We start from the raw sequence: 10,057 nt of genomic DNA, 5'->3' as shown, positions 1-10,057 counted from the left end.
TTACACACACTTGTATCACACTGTATGATCTTTTGGGTGATTATCGCTGAAATACAGGATCTAGTGTCTCCTATACAGACAGAGCGTGGGGTCATATAAAGTGACAGCCTTTACAATCCAAGACAGTTGTTTTGCTTACACCTGCCTGGCAAGGCAGAGCACTCCCACCACGCAGGAGATGAGCAGGATAGGAGAGCAAGGCTGGGAAATGAACTCAGGATATGTATATGACAGAGAAGAGCAATCTCAGGTCTGGCATACACTGAATACACAGCTGTGGCGCTCAGGAGTCTGTAAAACCCACCCCCCGGAGTGCTGTAACTATGTTGACCTAACCGCTGGTGTAGACATGGCTAGGTCTACGGAAGAATGCTTCCATCACCTTAGCTACTGCCGCTCGGGGAGGCAGAGTTCCTACTGTGATGAAAAGCCCCTTCCGTAGCTGCAGCTTGCAGCTACACTACAGGGTTATAGAGACATAGCTCTGACGCTGTAGGGAGGCTGCTATAGCCCCCGTAGGTTAGATGAGCCCAGAGTCCATGCTGGCTTGGGGCGTGACAGACCAGGCCTGGGAACTGGAGCCGGGAACCCTGTAGAACAGCATACTGTGCTTTGCACCAATCAGGTCTCTCGGCTTGTGAACATTCCAAGAGCGGCACGAGGTGGCACTTTTGATTGGTCTGGCCTCAGAAAGCTGGGAAATGGCGGCACAGGTAGGAAGGTGGGTCGTTCTGGCTCTGCCGGTGAGTCATTGTGTGCCCTTGGTTAAGTCCCTTCACCTCTGTCTCTGAGTTTCTCTATCTGCAATACAGCATAAGACAACAGGGCAGAGATAATATGCTACCTACCAAGGGTGCTGGGAGTTTAAATGTATACATTAATATTTCTCCATTGCTTTTCAAAGGTAAAACACTCAGTATTGTTAGTAAATAAAAGCATAATAAAATTACACATACATACAACACCAATATGAGAACCCTACTTAACCAGGTTTCAGAGTAACAGCCGTGTTAGTCTGTATTCGCAAAAAGAAAAGGAGTACTTGTGGCACCTTAGAGACTAACCAATTTATCTGAGCATAAGCTTTCGTGAGCTACAGCTCACTTCATCGGATGCATACTGTGGAAACTGCAGAAGACTTTATATACACAGAGACCATGAAACAATACCTCCTCCCACCCCACTCTCCTGCTGGTAATAGCTTATCTAAATCAAGGTGGGCCATTTCCAGCTATTACCAGCAGGCGAGTGAGTTTGTGTGTGTGGTTTCTGGAAAAAAGGGGGGGGTGAGAAAACCTGGATTTGTGCTGGAAATGGCCCACCTTGATTATCATACACATTGTAAAGAGAGTGGTCACTTTGGATGGGCTATTAGCAGTAGGAGAGCGAGTTTGTGTGGGGGAGGGTGAGAAAACCTGGATTTGTGCTGGAAATGGCCCAACTTGATTATCATACACATTGTAAGGAGCGTGATCACTTTAGATAAGCTATTACCAGCAGGAGAGTGGGGTGGGAGGAGGTATTGTTTCATGGTCTCTGTGTATATAATGTCTTCTGCAGTTTCCACAGTATGCATCTGATGAAGTGAGCTGTAGCTCACAAAAGCTTATGCTCAAATAAATTGGTTAGTCTCTAAGGTGCCACAAGTACTCCTTTTCTTTCTACTTAACCAGGGTTCCTAACAAGAGAGCAGCCATTTATTTTCTAAGCACTGCGCCAACATTGACTAGCCAATACTCACCACCTCCACGGGGGCTCATCAAATATAGTTATCCCATTGTAGAGATGGGGAAACTGTCCCAGAACTAATCATGTCTGGGATTAGAATTCAGGAATTTCTGGGTCAGTCGACTCACCCATGCCATTTATAGCTAACATAGCAAACCTGAAACAAAACTGCTATGGAAAATAACAATCACCCATCAAAACTTCGCCTTACTGTTCCATGAAGCTGCTTAGCAGCTATATCTCATCACTGTAAATTCTCAAAAGCAATAGTTAAGCTGATATTTAAGCAACAAGATTATCTCTACTGATCTCATATACGGGGCAGCTGCAAACAATGTTGCCTGATGCAAAATGTGCTGTTTAGATTAGAAACAGTTTTCCCCACACATTATCATATGTTCTATGCTTTTCTCCATCCTTCTCTGTTTATTCAGGGCAACTGTGTGAAAGCAGGACCTTCATTTCTTTTCAATGCATACAGAGAGGAAGGGTGCACAGTGATTAAATCAAGAGTCTGGAGACCTGGGGCATGATTCTCATTTACACCAGAACCCAGTGTAAAGGGGCCATAAAGGGGGTGGAAGAAGGAGCCCTTTGACAATATGCCCTGTGCAGGGGACCTCCCTGGCCGTACCTCAGCCCTGCTTCCAACACCAACTATAGGGGGTGTGGACAAAATGCACTATACCATGGCCATTCTCTGCCTCCCACACTCACAGAGGGGCCGGGAAAGCAGAACATAAGTAGGAGCAGCCCTGAGGCTGCTCCAACTTACTCCAGGTCCAGTTGTGGGCCCTCTACAGCCTCAGAATATAGGGAGTGTAAAGGTGGCCTAAAGGAACATCATCCCCCCTCCCCCTTTCCTGTCTCAGAATAGGATCCTAGATTCTATTCCTTGATCAGAGTCGCAAAGTGAGTTAGACGAGCAAGTCACTTGCGCTCTGTTTTGCCAACGGTAAGACTGGGTGTTGTGACGTTTCATTCAGACTTGTAAAATCCCTTGGGATCCTTGCATGGAAGGCACCAGTAAAGTGCTAACCGCATTTTCTGCTCCTTCTGCTCTTCTCCCACCTGAAGATCTGTGATTTCACAATCATTTCCATAGCAGCTGGTTCTGACACCACAAACAGAGGATTAAGTCTCTGCACAGAGGAGTTAATGAACTGGAAGTGGTATAAACACACAGTGCCCAGGAGCAGTTACAAGACAAAAGCAGTCTAGCCAGACACTGATACAGATCTGGGCTTGGAAGCTGTCACACCTTTAAGTTGTGCTTTAGTTGTGCTGTCTAATACCCGCTGCTCAGAATCGTACTCTGGAGGACATGAAAATAAGGGAGGCTGGGGCAGGGCACTGTGCCCCTCTGTTCTCATTTTCCTCCTGCAACAAAGAAATAACCCACATCTGGATTGCAAATCATTTTGACCACTTTGTAACTGTGACATCTGTGCTTCTGTAAATCCTAGACACCTTTGTTATTGCTCAATAACTTACGGCGATCACCCCGGTATAAAAGGCCGCACCGTCTATTGAGGTGGGGCTGGGAGCTCTTGAGTTCTAACCCTGGGTCTGATACAAACTTGCTGCATGACCCTGAACAAGCTACAGCCATGCCATGACTCGGGGATAATAATACTTACCTACCTATCAGGGATGTGCGGTGGAGCAGGCAGCACTATAGAAATACTATCAGCATAATTATTGTTAAGCAGCACTAGGCATGTTTTCAGCACAGAGCAAAAATAATCCCTCTCCAGAAAAAAATATTGTCAAGGTGAAGTTGCCAGTGCAGGCCTTTGTCAGTGGTCTGCGTGCATATTACCTTGCAAGAATGTTGCTAATAAAATGCTCACAATGTTAAAAACAGGCAATGCTGAGTTAAAGTCAACAAAGCTGAGTATGAGTCAACAGTGTGCCCTTGTTGCCAAGAAGGCTAACGGCATTTTGGGCTGTAGAAATAGGAGCATTGCCAGCAGATCGAGGGACGTGATCGTTCCCCTCTATTCGACATTGGTGAGGCCTCATCTGGAGTACTGTGTCCAGTTTTGGGCCCCACACTACAAGAAGGATGTGGAAAAATTGGAAAGAGTCCAGCGGAGGGCAACAAAAATGATTAGGGGACTGGAACACATGACTTATGAGGAGAGGCTGAGGGAACTGGGATTGTTTAGTCTGCGGAAGAGAAGAATGAGGGGGGATTTGATAGCTGCTTTCAACTACCTGAAAGGGGGTTCCAAAGAGGATGGATCTAGACTGTTCTCAGTGGTAGCAGATGACAGAACAAGGAGTAATGGTCTCAAGTTGCAGTGCGGGAGGTTTAGGTTGGATATTAGGTAAAACTTTTTCGCTAGGAGGGTGGTGAACACTGGAAAGCGTTACCTAGGGAGGTGGTGGAATTTCCTTCCTTAGAGGTTTTTAAGGTCAGGCTTGACAAAGCCCTGGCTGGGATGCTTTAGTTGGGGATTGGTCCTGCTTTGAGCAGGGGGTTGGACTAGATGACCTCCTGAGGCCCCTTCCAACCCTGATATTCTATGAAAGTAGCACTTCTCATATGACCCACCTTAATCCTGGCTTTGTATAGTTGCCAGCCTCCTATCTTCCCCTCCTTGCTAAAACAGCATGAACTGGATTCTATTCTGGCTCCTCTATCAGTAACCGAATAGACAACCCAGTTCCAGAATCTTTACTTCAAAGTGCTCAGAAGTTTCCATCTTAGTTGCATGAGGGTTCCTGGGGATGAAAGAACCCACCCATGAGTCTCAAATCCCAGGGTGAACCTGCACCAAAGGCAGTAAGGTGAAGAGCAGCTTTGTACTTATAAGCTGAGCAAGTTAGATCTGGAGTCTGGAATCCCCACAGTGTTACTCTTGCTGAGTCACTTTTCACAGCAGACCCATTAAAAGTCCAAGCAAGACAAATGGCTGCTTTGGGCCTTTGCATACCGCACCTCATGAATAGCTTCCCTCTTCCAGGAGCTAAATCAAAGGAGAAGGTCTGCCAGACAACATCTACCCTCTTCTGGTAGCAGGATTGGAGCAGAAGACCTTAAACACAAGGACTAGTGACTGTTTGAGATCTCTTGCATATACCATCAGTAATTCAAGGACTGAGTTCTTCCTCGGGCATTGGACAAATTAAAACCACGCCTGGTACTATCAGCTGAGCTATTCACCTCCAGTGCCAAAAGCCAAGAGAAGAACATTAAGGCTGAGTGACTCAGAACCTTCAAAGTCAGGAAACACCCAAGTTAGGAGCAATTTGTGTCTCTTCTTTTTGCCTGAGCCATGTGTAATGAAGGGATTAATCCAGTTTAATATCTCCCTGGAGCGAAGAATGCTTGGTGTTTAATTCATTTAATTGTTATGCTCTTCTGTGCTTCACCCTCAATGTCCTGCCAATGGCTTCTCTTGAATTTGTTTTTATTAAATTTATTAAAAAGAAATTTGGATAATTGCTAAAAACTTATGTAACGCTGCAGAGTGAATATCAGGCAAATAAACGCCATCAGAAACAAGAACAAGAGCACCCTGGCACAATTCCTTGGAGCACTCAGGTGCTGAAGTGATATCAATAAGATGTCACTGTTTCCTTCAACCCTTGCTTTAAAAAATATTGTCCCATCTGGAGGGTGTTCAGTGGCCTGTGTGAAATGTTGGTGGATCTCAGGACAATTCCTTGTGGGAATGGGTCCACAGCATAAAAATTACCATCATAACTGGCCCCCTTGATAGCAGTGTCCAAGGTGGGAATGGGCCGGAGGCTGGACTTCCCTCTCAACTAATTATGAGATAAAAAACTACACCAGTTACCTAACTCCCCTGAACTTTGGGGATGAGAATAAAACTAAAATGGCTCAAGCCATGACATTTGCATCCAGATCCAGGTTTGGATTCAGAACATCCCTAAGTTGTAGAAGAGTTAAGCACTGTGAAATAGGCCAATCATAGAATCATAGAATCATAGAATATCAGGGTTGGAAGAGACCTCAGGAGGTCATCTAGTCCAACCACCTGCTCAAAAGCAGGACCCATCCCCAATTAAATCATCCCAGCCAGGGCTTTGTCAAGCCTGACCTTAAAAACTTCCAAGGAAGGAGATTCCACCACCTCCCTAGGCAACGCATTCCAGTGTTTCACCACCCTCCTAGTGAAAAAGTTTTTCCTAATATCCAACCTAAACCTCCCCCACTGCAACTTGAGACCATTACTCCTTGTCCTGTCCTCTTCCACCACTGAGAATAGTCTAGAACCATCCTCTCTGGAACCACCTCTCAGGTAGTTGAAAGCAGCTATCAAATCCCCCCTCATTCTTCTCTTCCGCAGACTAAACAATCCCAGTTCCCTCAGCCTCTCCTCATAAGTCATGTGTTCCAGACCCCTAATCATTTTTGTTGCCCTTCGCTGGACTCTTTCCAATTTATCCACATCCTTCTTGTAGTGTGGGGCCCAAAACTGGACACAGTACTCCAGATGAGGCCTCACCAATGTCGAATAGAGGGGGACGATCACGTCCCTCGATCTGCTCGCTATGCCCCTACTTATACATCCCAAAATGCCATTGGCCTTCTTGGCAACAAGGGCACACTGCTGATTCATATCCAGCTTCTCGTCCACTGTCACCCCTAGGTCCTTTTCCACAGAACTGCTGCCTAGCTATTCGGTCCCTAGTCTGTAGCTGTGCATTGGGTTCTTCCGTCCTAAGTGCAGGACCCTGCACTTATCCTTATTGAACCTCATCAGATTTCTTTTGGCCCAATCCTCCAATTTGTCTAGGTCCCTCTGTATCCTATCCCTGCCCTCCAGCGTATCTACCACTCCTCCCAGTTTAGTATCATCCGCAAATTTGCTGAGAGTGCAATCCACACCATCCTCCAGATCATTTATGAAGATATTGAACAAAACCGGCCCCAGGAACGACCCCTGGGGCACTCCACTTGACACTGGCTGCCAACTAGACATGGAGCCATTGATCACTACCCGTTGAGCCTGACAATCTAGCCAACTTTCTACCCACCTTATAGTGCATTCATCCAGCCCATACTTCTTTAACTTGCTGACAAGAATATTGTGGGAGACGGTGTCAAAAGCTTTGCTAAAGTCAAGATACAATACATCCACTGCTTTCCCTTCATCCACAGAACCAGTAATCTCATCATAAAAGGCGATTAGATTAGTCAGGCATGACCTTCCCTTGGTGAATCCATGCTGACTGTTCCTGATCACTTTCCTCTCATGTAAGTGCTTCAGGATTGATTCTTTGAGGACCTGCTCCATGATTTTTCCGGGGACTGAGGTGAGGCTGACTGGCCTGTAGTTCCCAGGATCCTCCTTCTTCCCTTTTTAAATATTGGCACTATATTAGCCTTTTTCCAGTCATCCGGGACTTCCCCCGTTCGCCACGAGTTTTCAAAGATAATGGCCAATGGCTCTGCAATCACAGCCGCCAGTTCCTTTAGCACTCTCAGATGCAACTCGTCCGGCCCCATGGACTTGTGCACGTCCAGCTTTTCTAAATAGTCCCTAACCACCTCTATCTCCACAGAGGGCTGGCCATCTATTCCCCATGTTGTGATGCCCAGCGCAGCAGTCTGGGAGCTGTCCTTGTTCGTGAAGACAGAGGCAAAGAAAGCATTGAGTACATTAGCTTTTTCCACATCTTCTGTCACTAGGTTGCCTCCCTCATTCATTAAGGGGCCCACACTTTTCTTGGCTTTCTTCTTGTTGCCAACATACCTGAAGAAACCCTTCTTGTTACTCTTAACATCTCTCGCTAGCTGCAGCTCCAGGTGCGATTTGGCCCTCCTAATTTCATTCCTACATGCCCGAGCAATATTTTTATACTCTTCCCTGGTCATTTGTCCAACCTTCCACTTCTTGTAAGCTTCTTTTTTATGCTTAAGATCCGCTAGGATTTCACCGTTAAGCCAAGCTGGTCGCCTGCCATATTTACTATTCTTTCAACACATCGGGATTGTTTGTCCCTGTAACCTCAACAGGGATTCCTTGAAATACAGCCAGCTCTCCTGGACTCCTTTCCCCTTCATGTTAGTCCCCCAGGGGATCCTACCCATCCGTTCCCTGAGGGAGTCGAAGTCTGCTTTCCTGAAGTCCAGGGTCCGTATCCTGCTGCTTACCTTTCTTCCCTGTGTCAGGATCCTGAACTCAACCAACTCATGGTCACTGCCTCCCAGATTCCCATCCACTTTTGCTTCCCCTACTAATTCTTCCCGGTTTGTGAGCAGCAGGTCAAGAAAAGCTCCCCCCCTAGTTGGCTCCTCTAGCACTTGCACCAGGAAATTATCCCCTACGCTTTCCAAAAACTTCCTGGATTGTCTATGCACCGCTGTATTGCTCTCCCAGCAGATATCAGGAAAATTAAAGTCACCCATGAGAACCAGGGTGTGCGATCTAGTAGCTTCCGCGAGCTGCTGGAAGAAAGCCGCATCCACCTCATCCCCCTGGTCTGGTGGTCTATAGCAGACTCCCACCACTACATCACTCCTGTTGCTCACACTTCTAAACTTAATCCAGTGACACTCAGGTTTTTCTGCAGTTTCGTACTTGAGCTCTGAGCAGTCGTACTGCTCCCTTACATACAGTGCTACTCCCCCACCTTTTCTGCCCTGCCTGTCCTTCCTGAACAGTTTATAACCATCCATGACAGTACTCCAGTCATGTGAGTTATCCCACCAAGTCTCTGTTATTCCAATCACGTCATAATTCCTTGACATCACCAGGACCTCCAGTTCTCCCTGCTTGTTTCCAAGGCTTTGTGCATTCGTATATAAGCACTTGATAGGAGTGGGAACCTGGATCTGAACCAGCTGCAACACAAAATCCAACCTGACAGGCAAACCGAAAGCACCCTTTGTATTAACCACCACTATTTGAAACAGAAGTGGGACAAACCCAGAGCTGGGCATCAGAATGTTCAGATAAAACGTGAGCCAGATGGGTCTTACAAAAAGAAAACTTGTTTGACTAGACTTGGTAAAAACAAAAGGATTTCTGTATTTTTCCATATTTATTCTCAAGCCCTATGTAGGAGTTCCTCTGGGTCAGGGATGAGTTACACGTGCATGGCAGTGGAGGATTTCATTCTCCAAAGCAGTCAACTTTAACCAGCCTTAAAATCAATTCACATTATTTTGAAAGTTGATACCTGGCAATAGGACACATGGCTTTTTACCAGCAAAAATAAAAATAAAACAATGCTGAGGTCTGAGGAAAGGCAAAAGAAATTATTAGAAAGAACCTATGTTGGAGTAAACTCTCTGAGTTGGCAATGACCTCAATGGAGTTACACCAAGGATGAATTTGGCCCTATGAATAGAACATGCTGAATTTCATCCAGCTGGATGAAATTTATAAGCAGAGAATCCAGGAAGCATGTGGATTTCATTCCTTTGTCTTCCTCTTCCCCAGATTTAGGATCCAGTCCAAATTCAATGCCAATTACAGCTATCTTGGTGAGTTCAGCCCAGTCCCACTTGAACTAGATTATAGTATAGATTAGAAAGTATAGATTATAAAGCCAGAAAGGATCCCTACAATCATCTGGTCTGACCTTCTACATGTTCTTACTGCACAGTTTCTGCTCAGGAGACTCATCCCACAGGGTTACCCACCAAGGATTAATTAAATCCATTTTATTATAAACTCAGATGACACAGTGGAGACTCGAACAGAGAAAACCTCAAGAAAGACGCAATGCTTCTGTGGTTACTAGGGCTGTGTGGTTGTGCAACATAGCCAGTCTATCGCTGTGAAGCTCTCTCATGAGAGCTAAACAATTCATCCCATTTAAATGGAAATGAAAAACAAACCTGGCATATGAATTCCCTACACTGTTGTGTCCGCACTTTAAGTGGCAGGCAAAAGCAATACATAAAGGCAGGCTCAGAGCACAGCAGCAGGTAAAGACTGCTCTCTCTCTGACTCACCCGCAGATGGGAAAGGCTACACAGTTCTAAGGACGGAAAGGGTGGGAAAGGTCACCCATCCCCTGTCCACCAGAGCCCAGGGATGATCCTGTCTCCACTCCTATTGACTTCAACAGGGCCAGGACCTGTTAGCTTCCGGGGCACGCTGCAGCATCCACTTTTTGGGCAAGCCAAGGGCGGTAAGCTTGTGTCCTTGGCTAAGAGATTATGCAATATGTGATATATTTACATTGGTGCTGGGAGGAGCAGCCCATTGTATTTGAGTATTTATTGTGAGATTCAATTCTATTGGGGCACTCAGAGATTGGGATGGGCGGATGTCTATTTACATCCTTATAAATGAAATAAAGACATTAAAGCATTCTAGCATCCCTCATTCAGAGCCAA

This window comes from Eretmochelys imbricata, chromosome 19 (assembly GCF_965152235.1).
Source record: "Eretmochelys imbricata isolate rEreImb1 chromosome 19, rEreImb1.hap1, whole genome shotgun sequence".
Classification (NCBI taxonomy): Eukaryota; Metazoa; Chordata; order Testudines; family Cheloniidae; genus Eretmochelys; species Eretmochelys imbricata.
This window is presented reverse-complemented; position numbering follows the sequence as displayed.